Here is a 12,500-nt window from a genome sequence, read left to right as displayed (position 1 = left end):
GCCCCTCATCGTTCTCAGTTTCTCATAAAACAAAATATACATTGAGATGAAAAAGACGCTCAACATATCACAATAGGCAACACATCTAATCAACTCTCCACTGTGACACACAGCAGGTACATTAGTAGAAATATAGTATACATATTTATTCTCGGTCACTTGCGTGCCTGACTAAATAATAATAATAATAATAACAAATAACTAACTCGAAAATAAATACACTACTTGCTTATTATTGATATACCAGTATAGTCTACACAACTCTCTAGATGTTTGAACGTGTGGCTCCGAAGAGGAGCCGGATTGATGGTGATATTGGCTGAAGGGGAGGGAGGCCCTTTATTTACTTCTTCTCAGTCTTCTTGGGAAGGAGCACGGCCTGAATGTTGGGCAGCACGCCACCCTGTGCAATGGTGACTCCGGAGAGGAGCTTGTTAAGTTCCTCGTCGTTGCGGATGGCCAGCTGCAGGTGACGTGGGATGATGCGAGTCTTCTTGTTGTCACGGGCGGCATTGCCGGCAAGCTCAAGGACTTCAGCAGCCAGGTACTCCATAACTGCCGCAAGGTACACGGGGGCACCAGCACCCACGCGCTCGGCGTAGTTGCCTTTCCTTAGAAGGCGATGAATCCTGCCGACCGGGAACTGGAGTCCAGCACGACTGGAACGGGACTTTGACTTTCCCTTCACCTTTCCTCCCTTGCCGCGTCCAGACATGATAATGGATGTTGTGGTAGTAGTAGTAGTAGTAGTAGTTGTTGTTGTTGGTGATAAATGAGGAGCGCGAGTACTCTAACCTCGTCGGTAGCTCTGCGAGCAAGTAGTGAATTTTGGGAAAAACGGCTATATATACGCGAGATCAGATCGGCCCAGAGCGCGTCTGGACCAATCAGGACGCTCGCTGAGGTGGCGACTCCTGATCCTGAGTAGGCACGCTAATATATATACCACTTTTCAACTGAGAAAACGCACACAGAGACCACTCAGCCGCCGTGGAGTACAGACGTCTTGCACCGCACTCCTGTCGTCCGCCCAGCTGTTCTTGTCCGTAGGACAAGAACAATCCTCGGCCAGTCCTCTTGCTGTTCGCACTCGGCTGAGAGCATTGCTTTCAGCCAATCAGCGACCGGCCGCCCGCCCCACTTTCAGCCTTGTGCGGCTCACTAGGCAACTAGACCTCGTGGAGTGAAGACTACACACATCTCTTCCACTTGACTCAGTGCGTGACTGAGTGCGGGAGAGGCAGGGTTCATCTCTGCAGTGCTCAGGCTTCACTTGGGCACATCGCTGCGCCTCTGCGACCCTGATATCCAGGTTTCCTTCCTCCTCCACCAAGAAACACTCCACGACCCCCAGTGCTCCGGATTTATTCCTTCAGCGACCTGGACTCAAACTCCAGTGCACAGTGTTTGCTCTTCAGCGGTCTTTCGCTTCAGTGTTCCCCAGTGTACCAACAGTGTTCCCCAGTGTTGTGCTCCCTCCATAGAATGCCCCAGCATCCAGGACATTCCATACAGTGCGGGTGTATTGTTTTGCATGGATAAACTGTAGTGAAGTGTTTGCGAAGTGAGCGAGTGTCTGTGTAGTGAAGTGAAGTGTGCCCCCAGTGCAGTGTTCTCCCGAGTGTGCGTATGCAGGGTTAAGCTTCGACTCCGGTCAGGCGCTGGACGGGTGACCGCCCGCTCCCCCCAGTGCCTAGGATTAGCCCCAACAGTGTGTGTGTTAGTGCTGTGCAGCAAGACCTTGGTGAAGTATTAGTGTTGTGTGCCCAGTGCAGTGCTTCTTACGCAGCTCCGGCTGCGTTAGTGCACACCAAGTGTGCAGTGCTGTGCCCCGGCGTAAGGAATCCTCGCCACGGGGCATGGGTGACCAGCCCGTTTTTAGGCGGCTGCTGCGCAGGCTCTGACCGGCATCATGGGCCGAGTCAGAATAAAACACCCCAACCCCAGAGACATTGGGGTGCGCCGGCGCCTCCTCGCCCTCCTGGCCCCGACCATCAAGGTTACTAGGCTTATACCGGCCAGTGACGCTGTGGTGGTTCTCACACCCACAGACAAGGACGCCGATGCTATCTTCCAGGATGGCATGCCTGCTCGACTGTCTGGTGATGGATTCACCCCCCTGTTGCCCCCTGAGCTCCGAGCACAGCGCACGGTGATCTGCTCAGGACTGGACGAACTTATATATGAGCACACGGCGGAGGAAATCGCCGACGAAGTAGGAAGCCAGCATGATTGGGCCGCCGTGGAGGGTGTTTTCAAGTTCCCTCGCTCACCCACCATGAAGATAACCTTCACGCGTGCAGATATGGCCACGAAGGCTCTGACAGAAGGCTTGCACCTTTTTTGTATCCACGTGCCAGGGCACCAGTTGCGGCAGGAGACATACACACCTCTCCTGACCTGTAATAGGTGCAACGCCGTGGAAGAACACCACACCAGGAGCTGCCCCCACCCAGCGGATTACGTCCGGTGTTCTGAGTGCGGCAGCCGGGAACACACCTTCAGGAACTGTTCTGCCACAACAAAATCATGCCTCAACTGCGGAGGGGACCACAGCGCCAGAGCCATGCGGTGTCCCACCCGCAAGGAGGCCCTGAAGAAGAAGGAGGAGGCGATGCGCCAGGCTCGCATCAAGCCAGGCGTATCATTCGCTCAGACGACGTCTGCCTCGCTCCCGGCCACACCCCAACCCCCCAACCTTGGACCTATCGACCCCACCAAGTCGCTGACCGGATTGATGTGCTTGCTTCACGCACATCTTTCCAATGTGGCCTCTCCAGGGTGCTTCCAACAGACTCTCTCAGCGAGTCTTGCCGAGAATGGTCTGCCCAACGTGAAGCTTCCTCCACCGCCACCTCTTCAAGCTCCGGATGCCTTCGCCAGGGCTGTCTCCCTTGCGACCTCCCTGGCCGCTCCCACAGCACCTCCAGTCTCCACACCTTCCACCACCGCCCAAGGCGCCACAGAAGACTCCGCTTCCGCTGCCTCCTCAGCCTCAGAGGACTCTGAGGACGAGGACGACCAGCAAAACGACGTCGAGGTCATCAGGTTTGGCTTCATGGCCAAGACAGATAAGAGGAAGACCCCCAACACCCGGAGGGAGTTCAACCATGCTCTCCGTCATGGGGCACTGGTACTCTGCCACACTGGGCCTTCAGGAGCGGAGGAAGCGGTCTTAGACCACGTGAAGGAGAACCTAGACTCCCTCACGGACTGGACCATCTACTCCACCGAAGACCACGAACGCGCAAAGAAGGCTCCCCGGCAAATTGTGGCGGACTTACTCCCCGGTAGGCTGTCTGTAACACGCGAATAATGCCCCGTCTCCGAGTAATCCAGCACAATGTACTCCATTGGGACACACGTAAGTTTGACCTTACTAACACATATAGACAATTTGACCCTGACGTTGTTCTCATCAACAGCCACGGACTGCGCGACGAGACTAGACTTAAGATCCCTGGATTTAGGATATACCAACAGAACGTCAGTAACGAAATAAATGACGGAGTGGCAATTGCTATAAAGTCTCACACACGACACAAAGTCCATGGCGACTTTTTGTCGGAGACGTTAGCTATCGAAATTGAAACAATAGACGGACCCCTCCTTATTGCCACCAGCTACCTCCCTCCCCGCAGACCTTACCTTCCCCATCCTGACTTCCTCCGACTCCTCCGCAGACAGACACCTGTTTTCCTTGTCGGGGACTTGAACGCCCGACATCCCTATTTAGGATACACTACTTCCAACCAGGTAGGGAGAGACATAGTAGACTATCTTCGACGACAGACTGCACTCCATATCGGCCCTTTCTTTCCCACCTACTTTGATTTTCGGACTGCCTCAACTCCTGACATAGCTCTAACTAACAGGGTGAATTTTCTTCATTACTCCTTCACGCCTGGACCTCTGACGACTAGTGACCACATACCTACTATCCTCGATATTTCCACCTCCCCGCTCCTCATCCCTAGTGTCAGGAGGTATAACTATAAAAGAGTAAACTGGGACGCGTTTTCTGAGGACGACGCCCTACAGATGACAGACCTACCAGACGTGACCTACGGCACCCTGGAGGACATTGACGCAGCACTAGAGACATGGATGACCACAGTCAAGACCACTGCTGACAGACACATACCCCTGACCTCCCACAAAATTAGGTCCGCCCCAAGACCCTCCCGAACGACGCAGCTGCTGCGGATTCAATTCCAGGCGCTACGTGACAGAGCGAGCCAGAGAGGCTGGACTTACGATGAGTACAGGCAGTACAGACATGTTAAAGCTATACTGCACGACTCGCGACAAACAGAAGCTAGGACGCACTGGGGGAGGAAGTTGGCAAGCTTAGCTGCCAACCACCGTGATCCCAGGAAGTTTTGGAGAGAAATCAAGTGTCTCTCAGGTAGAACGACAGGACCAGACGCGTACCTAATAGACATTACAGGTGACAAGAAGTTCACGAACGAGGAAAAAGAACACCTTTTCACGTCCATTTGGGACCGTGTGTACAGAGAGGACTACGACGACGACTTTGACGACAATGACCATGTGCTGGATTACATGGCACATGCCGTGTACAGAACCTACCCGTTCGACTCTGCTGATCCTGCCCGTCTCACAGGTACCTCCCCACTGGACTGTTTTATTTCCGCTCAGGAGATGGCTGCCGCGATCAAATGTGGCAAGCCGACTAGCCCTGGCGGCAGCAAGATAAACAAGACTATACTCTCTTATCTTCCAGCTTCGGCGCTAGCCAGATTAAGGGCAATCTTCAATGCGGCGCTCTCAGCAGGATATTTCCCGGACGGATTCAAGCAGGCGGAGATGAGGATGATTCCTAAGGCCGGCAAGACTCCGACTCGTCCGGAGAACTACCGCCCCATCTCCCTGCTGGAGGTACCGGGGAAGCTGCTGGAGAGGGTTGTCTCCGCTCGGCTGCGCACCTATCTGGAGACGGGAAACCATCTACACCCAGCGCAGTATGGTTTCCGGAGCGGCAGGGGCACTGTCCATGCCATCGCTCTGGCAACCGAGACCATCGCCATACACCAGGCCAATAGGTACCGCTGTAACTTGGTGCTGCGGGACGTGAGTAAGGCGTTTGACCGTGTCTGGCACCTTGGGCTGAAGTACAAGCTCCTTCACCTGGGGCTGCCTGCACCGGTTGAGCGCCTTCTCTGTGACTTCCTGGACGACAGGACGGCGAGGGTGAGGGTAGGGGGCCACCTCGGTCCAGCTTTTCCCCTCGCCACAGGAGTTCCGCAGGGCAGTGTGCTGTCGCCCACCCTGTACAGCATTTATACCAGCGATTGTCCAGCCTCAGAGGCTGGTATCAATTTACTGTATGCTGACGATGTCTCCCAGATTATTTTCCACCCAGGTCGCTCCAGCTTGATGACGAACGCCCGCACTGCCAGAGAGATCGCCCGCATCAATGCCTTCGAGAGGGAGTGGAGGATCAGGACAAACCTGGCCAAGTTTAAGGTCGTCCCCCTCGCCACAAAGACCCCCGCCCCACTGCTAGTGGATGGGGATGAGGTTGAGTTTAGCCCCAGGGGCACCCTCCTGGGGCTCTCCATATCCACAACTGGGTACACTTCACACGTGTCCCAGAGAGTGGCAAAAGCGAAGTCGGCCCTCACCAGGCTGTACCGCTTCAGGGATCTGACCACTGGTCTCAAGCTCCACCTAATAAAGGCTTTGATTTTGCCCATTCTAACTTATCCACCTATTCCCTTGCATGCTCTCTCTAAAACAGCCATCAGCAAGCTTCAGCGGGTCCAGAACAACGCCCTGAGGTTCGCCTTCGGCACCAGATGGGACGACTTTGTCACCTCGGCTGCTCTTCACGAAGCCGCATCCCTCCCAGCCCTGAACGTCCGCCTTCACGATATGGCCGCCAGGGTTTGGGAACAGATGGATGCCGAGGAATGGGATCAGTTCCAGGCGCTGAGGACACAGCACGACGAGGCTCTACCCCGGGAACACGCCGGGTTCCCCAGGAGTCTTCGCCGAGTGCAAGACCCGCCTCCCGAACCCCGATACAGGTGAATGTTATATTTCCGTAACTCATTCCCCTATTAAATTCACAATCTACCTGTATCACTACTAGAAATTAGTCACTCTCCCCCCAAGCACTCTTTTACTGCTAGATAATTTGTCCGCAGATCACGCCATTATCATCACCGACTGCTGACTGAGAGAGAGCGAGCATCTGTCCTTCTCCTTCTGAGAGTAGAGGTACCGTGACGACAGTGGTGGACTGCAGCTAGCCACTAAGAGATCTGCCAGGCCTGATGACGCCCCCGGCGACACCGACGGCATACCCAGTGGTGGTTCCAGCATCGCGAACTTCCCCTCGCCCCCCCGCGCCCCGAGTCGCCGAGGGACCGGCCGACGTCCTGGCGAGGGGTAATCGTCCTCCGGGGTAGCCTGCTCAGCCCCCGGCAGCGGGACCGAGTTCGGGAAACGCACAGCTGAGGGGTTGGCTGGGGCTGACGGCGCCGCAGGCGTCGCCGAAGGCCTCCCCTTTGAACTCCCCCCCGAACCACCGACAGCGACTCCTAGAACCTCCGACATCGACCCGCGCCCAAGACACCTGCCCACCACCCTCTCCCCCGTCGCAGGACTCCCGAAATAATCGAGTGTATCGTTACAGTGCATAGTGAACATCCACGCGTGTTCTGTGACTCTCATGTTTATTTTGTACGTGATATTGTGACGATTTTTGCTCCCTCGTGTCTTATTTCTTCTTAAGCATTATGTACTCCTTAACGTTTCTACTGTGTCCCTCTGCATTTGACTCTCATGTTTATTTTGTACAAGCTATTGTGACAATTTTTGCTCCCTCGTGTCTTATTTCTTCTTAAGCATTATGTACTCCTTAACGGTTCTACTGTGTCCCTCTGCATTCTTTTTTCCTCCTCTCGATGTTTCCTCCCTTCTACCTTCGTCCCCCTAACTTCACCTCTCTTAAGCTAGTGCATCTCTCTTACCATCCTCTTCTTGCACCGCCTTCTCCAAACAATCTACTTTATGTGTGTCTTCTAGTTGCCCTTTACGACTCACCTGCTAACTCAGGTTTCCACCAAGAACTCATGTTCTGTAAATATTTTATGTCATTGCAACGTACTTGTAAATGTTATGTAAATATTATATGTAACCCTCCCCCACTCTATTCTATCTCACAGCAGTGCGGGTGGTTTTCCTCCGGGGACTCCGGTTTCCACCCTACAAATCGCTCTTGTACTGCCCTGTGACACTCATTACTTTACAGTAGCAAGCCTGACCGCCCGGCAACTTTTTTTCTCCCACTGTACTTCTATTTCTCCTCACTTTTTCTTCCCTGTGTACCAGTCTTGGTACACACACTGCCCCTTCTTGTAACACCCCCCTTTTTCTAAATAAAAACTTGAAACTTGAAAAACTTGAAAACGCACACTCGTTCTCACAGCAGTACGGCGACACTATGCCTCCCAAAGCATCAGGAAAGGCTGCCAAGAAAGCTGGCAAGGCACAGAAGGCCATTGCCAAGGGCGACAAGAAGAAGAAGCGCAGGAGGAAGGAGAGCTACTCCATCTACATCTACAAGGTGCTCAAGCAAGTCCACCCAGACACTGGCGTGTCCTCCAAGGCCATGTCAATCATGAACTCGTTCGTGAATGACATTTTCGAGCGCATCGCTGCCGAGGCATCCCGCCTGGCACACTATAACAAGCGCTCCACCATCACCAGCCGGGAAATCCAGACCGCTGTCCGTCTTCTTCTGCCTGGTGAACTGGCAAAACACGCTGTTTCTGAAGGCACCAAGGCTGTTACCAAGTATACCTCCTCCAAGTAAACAGGCGGCCAGTATACTGCTGCCAGTATAAAATAATACCCGGCTCCATTGGAGCCACACTTGAAAAGGAAAAAAGATACGATATAGACAAATGCATTATTATTATAATTATTGTTATTATTATTAATATTATTATTATTATTATTTTTATTATTATTATTATTATTATTACTATTATTATTATTATTATCATTATTAATAATATTAATATTGTTGTTTTTATTATGATTATTATTATAATAATTATTGTATCATTATTATTATTATTATTATTATTATTATTATTATTATTATTATTATTATGCTTATTATTATCGTGATTATTATTCTGTGGAGATAAAGAAAAGATAAAAAAAAAATAGAGATAAAGAAAGATAAAAATTCTCCCAAGTGAAAGAGATATGGCCATGGAAGAGGGAATAATAATAATAATATAAAAAAAAAAAAAGGGGGGAAGGATATTGAGTTGAAAGTCGATACCTGATACTGAAAGATGGAAAATAAATATTTTCTTCCACAAAACCAAACAGATTGTCTATGAAAATTCTTTAATGAAAGAGATGTTTGGCCCTAAAAAGGGCCTAGATATTGCTGTTATGAAGATCATTCGTGGATGACTTCTTAGGCACGCTCGCCACGGATGCGACGAGCCAGTTGGATGTCCTTTGGCATGATAGTCACGCGCTTGGCATGGATGGCGCACAGGTTGGTATCCTCAAACAGACCCACGAGGTAAGCCTCGGAAGCTTCCTGGAGAGCCATGACAGCAGAGGACTGGAAGCGGAGGTCAGTCTTGAAATCCTGAGCAATTTCACGCACCAGGCGCTGGAAAGGCAGTTTCCTGATAAGCAGCTCAGTGCTCTTCTGATAACGGCGGATCTCACGGAGAGCAACGGTTCCAGGCCTGTAACGGTGGGGTTTCTTGACACCTCCAGTGGCTGGAGCAGACTTGCGAGCTGCCTTTGTAGCAAGCTGCTTGCGGGGCGCCTTGCCACCAGTGGACTTGCGAGCCGTTTGCTTGGTACGTGCCATAGTTGTGGTAACAACAACTCACAACGAACACTCAGCTGAGTCTGCCCGCGCTTCCCACAAAATCCCTTTATATATGAATCGGGTGGGCCCGACGACTCCAACCCTGCCTTGTGATTGGTCAGAAACGTCCAGTGAGGCTCATCGCCCACGCAGTCACCGCATGAAAGATGTGATCATTATTGTTAGTCTAATTCATTTTGTTCTTATTCTTATTCTTATTCTTATTCTTTCTTCCCTCATTCATAACAAATCTTGGAAAATATACAGCAGAACTGACATGTCATTTAAAATTCTAAGACAATTAGCAAGAAAGTTGTGATATTCTTATTTTTTTCATTCTTTTTATTCTATTTTTTTCTTATTCTTGTCATAATTAATATTGTTATCTTTATTATTTTCATTTTTTTTTATTATTCTTCCTTATCTTATTCTTATTTATCCTACTTTTAGAGAGATGAGGCTTGTGCGGTCACCCATCCAAGTTCTGCCCGGACCCCCTGCTTAACCTTGCTGATCCCGCCGTCAGCTGATTGGTCAAGAGCGGAGAACAAGGTGTTGGGAGGGCTTATTTCTCTTATTCTTATTCTTTCCTGTATTGTTGTTGCATTGTTGTGCTGAAAATGTTGGAAAATATGCACTAAAATTAACCCTTCATTCATAATTCTACGACAATTAGCAAGAGAGATATATTATTACTTTTTTCCCTTATTTTTGTTCTTTTTATTCTTAATCTTCTTTTTTTTATTATAGTTGTTATTGTTATTTTATTATTTTCGTTTTTCGTTCATTCTCCTCATTCTTATTGCTATTTTTTTCTATTCTCAGAGAGATGAGGCTTTTGTGGTCACCCATCCAAGTTCTTCCCGGACCCCCTGCTTAACTGCGCTGATCCCGCCGTTAGCTAATTGGCCAAGACCGGAGAACTAGGTGTTGGGAGGCCTTCTTTCTATTATTCTTATTCTTTCTTCCCCCATTCATATCGTTGTATTGGAAATGTTGGAAAATATACAAAAGAATTCACCCTTCTATGACAATTAGGAAGAAAGACATGGGATGCTTTCTTTCTTTTTTTTTATATTCCTTTATTGTAATTTTTCTTATTCTTGTTATAATAATTCTTACTGTTATCTTTATTACTTAAAATTTTCGTTCATTCTCCCTATTCTTATTCTTATTTTTTTTATTTATTTATTTTTTTTCAGACAGATGAGGCTTGTGTAGTCACCCATCCAAGTATTGCCCGAAACCCCTGCGTAATCTCGACGATTTCATTTGACAATACCTATTTACTTATTTATTTATTATTATATTTATTAAAAAAAAAAAAGAAGAAAAGAAGATGAAGAATAAGGTATGTAATCGAAATACTCTCTCTATACTGTAGCAATAGTTTAGCTGGATGTACTTGTATTGTGTCAAAAATACTTGCAATATCTGCAATTGTAACCTGCAGTGTCGGCATAATGCATAATTAAGCAATGAAAAGAAAAATTAATAAAAGAATAAATGAAAAAAAGAAAGAAAAAAAGATACAATTAACAATTAAATATATTAGCTACCCCTCTACGTTTCTTTATCACTGCAGAAAAATGGAAACATTTTAACGTAGACTTGTCAAAATTCAACTGAAATTAAGGGTTAAATAAGGATTGTCACCCCTTCCCCAGAGGATATTCATTGTCTTTTAATATATATATATATATATATATATATATATATATATATATATATATATATATATATATATATATATATATATATATATATATATATATATATATATATATATATATATATATATATTCTTTTTATTTAAAGTCTTATTTAGAGAGAGAGAGAGAGAGAGAGAGAGGTAACGTCCTTGAGGATAGCAGCTCGTCTACGCTCCGCTCAGTGATCAGCGTTAGAATGTAATTCCTCATTTCTTTAAAAAAAAAAAAAAAAAAAAAAAAAACAGAAACTTTATTTAGGGGGCTTGCTGGAAACAAACTACAATGGAGGAAAGAACAATATGTCTGCTATATGACCCACCCAGTTAAATTTTCAAGAAGCAAACGCAAGTTGGAAAATACGAGGAAGATAAATTTTCATTTATATACGTTTTATGGTAATTTCTGCCACGCCTTCCTCTATTCATCAAACGTCACTGACACTTATTCCCTTTATTTTTTACTTTACAGAATCTTTTGTAGGGCAAGACTCTAGAGGATATGTGCTTTCATAAATTCTATAATGCTTTGCTTATCATAGAGACATAAAAAAAAAAAATAATAATAATAAAAATAAATAAATTAATTAATTTAAAAAATCAAAATAAATAGATATATAAATTAATTAATCAATCAAATAAATTTCTATGCTTCACCTTTATAGCATTCGTATGAATGTCAAAACAAAACAAAAAATATAAATATAAATAATAATATGAAAAAAAAAAATTACTAAATATATGAAAAATAGCATTACTACTACTACTACTACTACTACTACTACTGCTACTACTACTACTATTTTTTTTTTTTTTTTTATGTAGGAAGGACACTGGCCAAGGGCAACAAAAATGTAATAAAAAAAATGCCCACTGAAATGCCAGTCCCATACAGGGGTCAAAGCAGTGGTCAAAAAATGATGAATAAGTGTCTTGAAACCTCCCTCTTGAAGGAATTCAAGTCATAGGAAGGTGGAAATACGGAAGCAGGCAGGGAGTTCCAGAGTTTACCAGAGAAAGGGATGAATGATTGAGAATACTAGTTAACTCTTGCGTTAGAGAAGTGGACAGAATAGAGGTGAGAGAAAGAAGAAAGTCTTGTGCAGCGAGGCCACGGAAGGAGGGGAGGCATGCAGTTAGCAAGATCAGAAGAGCAGTTAGCATGAAAATAGCGGTAGAAGACAGCTATATATGCAACATTGCGGCGGTGAGAGAGAAGCTGAAGACAGTCAGTTAGAGGAGAGGAGTTGATGAGACGAAAAGCTTTTGATTCCACCCTGTCTAGAAAAGCAGTATGAGTGGAACCCCCTCAGACATGTGAAGCATACTCCATACATGGACGGATAAGGCCCTTGTACAGAGTTAGCAGCTGGGGGGGTGAGAAAAACTGGCGGAGACGTCTCAGAACACCTAACTTCATAAAAGCTGTTTTAGCTAGAGATGAGATGTGAAGTTTCCAGTTCAGATTATAAGTAAAGGACAGACCGAGGATGTTCAATGTAGAAGAGGGGGACAGTTGAGTGTCATTGAAGAAGAGGGGATAGTTGTCTGGAAGGTTGTGTCGAGTTGATAGATGGAGGAATTGATTTTTTGAGGCATTGAACAATATCAAGTTTGTTCTGCCCCAATGAGAAATTTTAGAAAGATCAGAAGTCAGGCGTTCTGTGGCTTCCCTGCGTGATATGTTTACCTCCTGAAGGGTTGGACGTCTATGAAAAGACGTGGAAAAGTGCAGGGTGGTATCTTCAGCGTAGGAGTGGATAGGACAAGAAGTTTGGTTTAGAAGATCATTAATGAATAATAAGAAGAGAGTGGGTGACAGGACAGAACCCTGAGGAACACCACTGTTAATTGATTTAGGAGAAGAACAGTGACCGTCTACCACAGCAGCAATAGAACGGTCAAAAAGGAAAC

This window comes from Scylla paramamosain, unplaced genomic scaffold (assembly GCF_035594125.1).
Source record: "Scylla paramamosain isolate STU-SP2022 unplaced genomic scaffold, ASM3559412v1 Contig97, whole genome shotgun sequence".
NCBI lineage: Eukaryota > Metazoa > Arthropoda > Malacostraca > Decapoda > Portunidae > Scylla > Scylla paramamosain.
The sequence above is the reverse complement of the archived record's forward strand: the minus strand, read 5'-3'. Positions refer to the sequence as shown.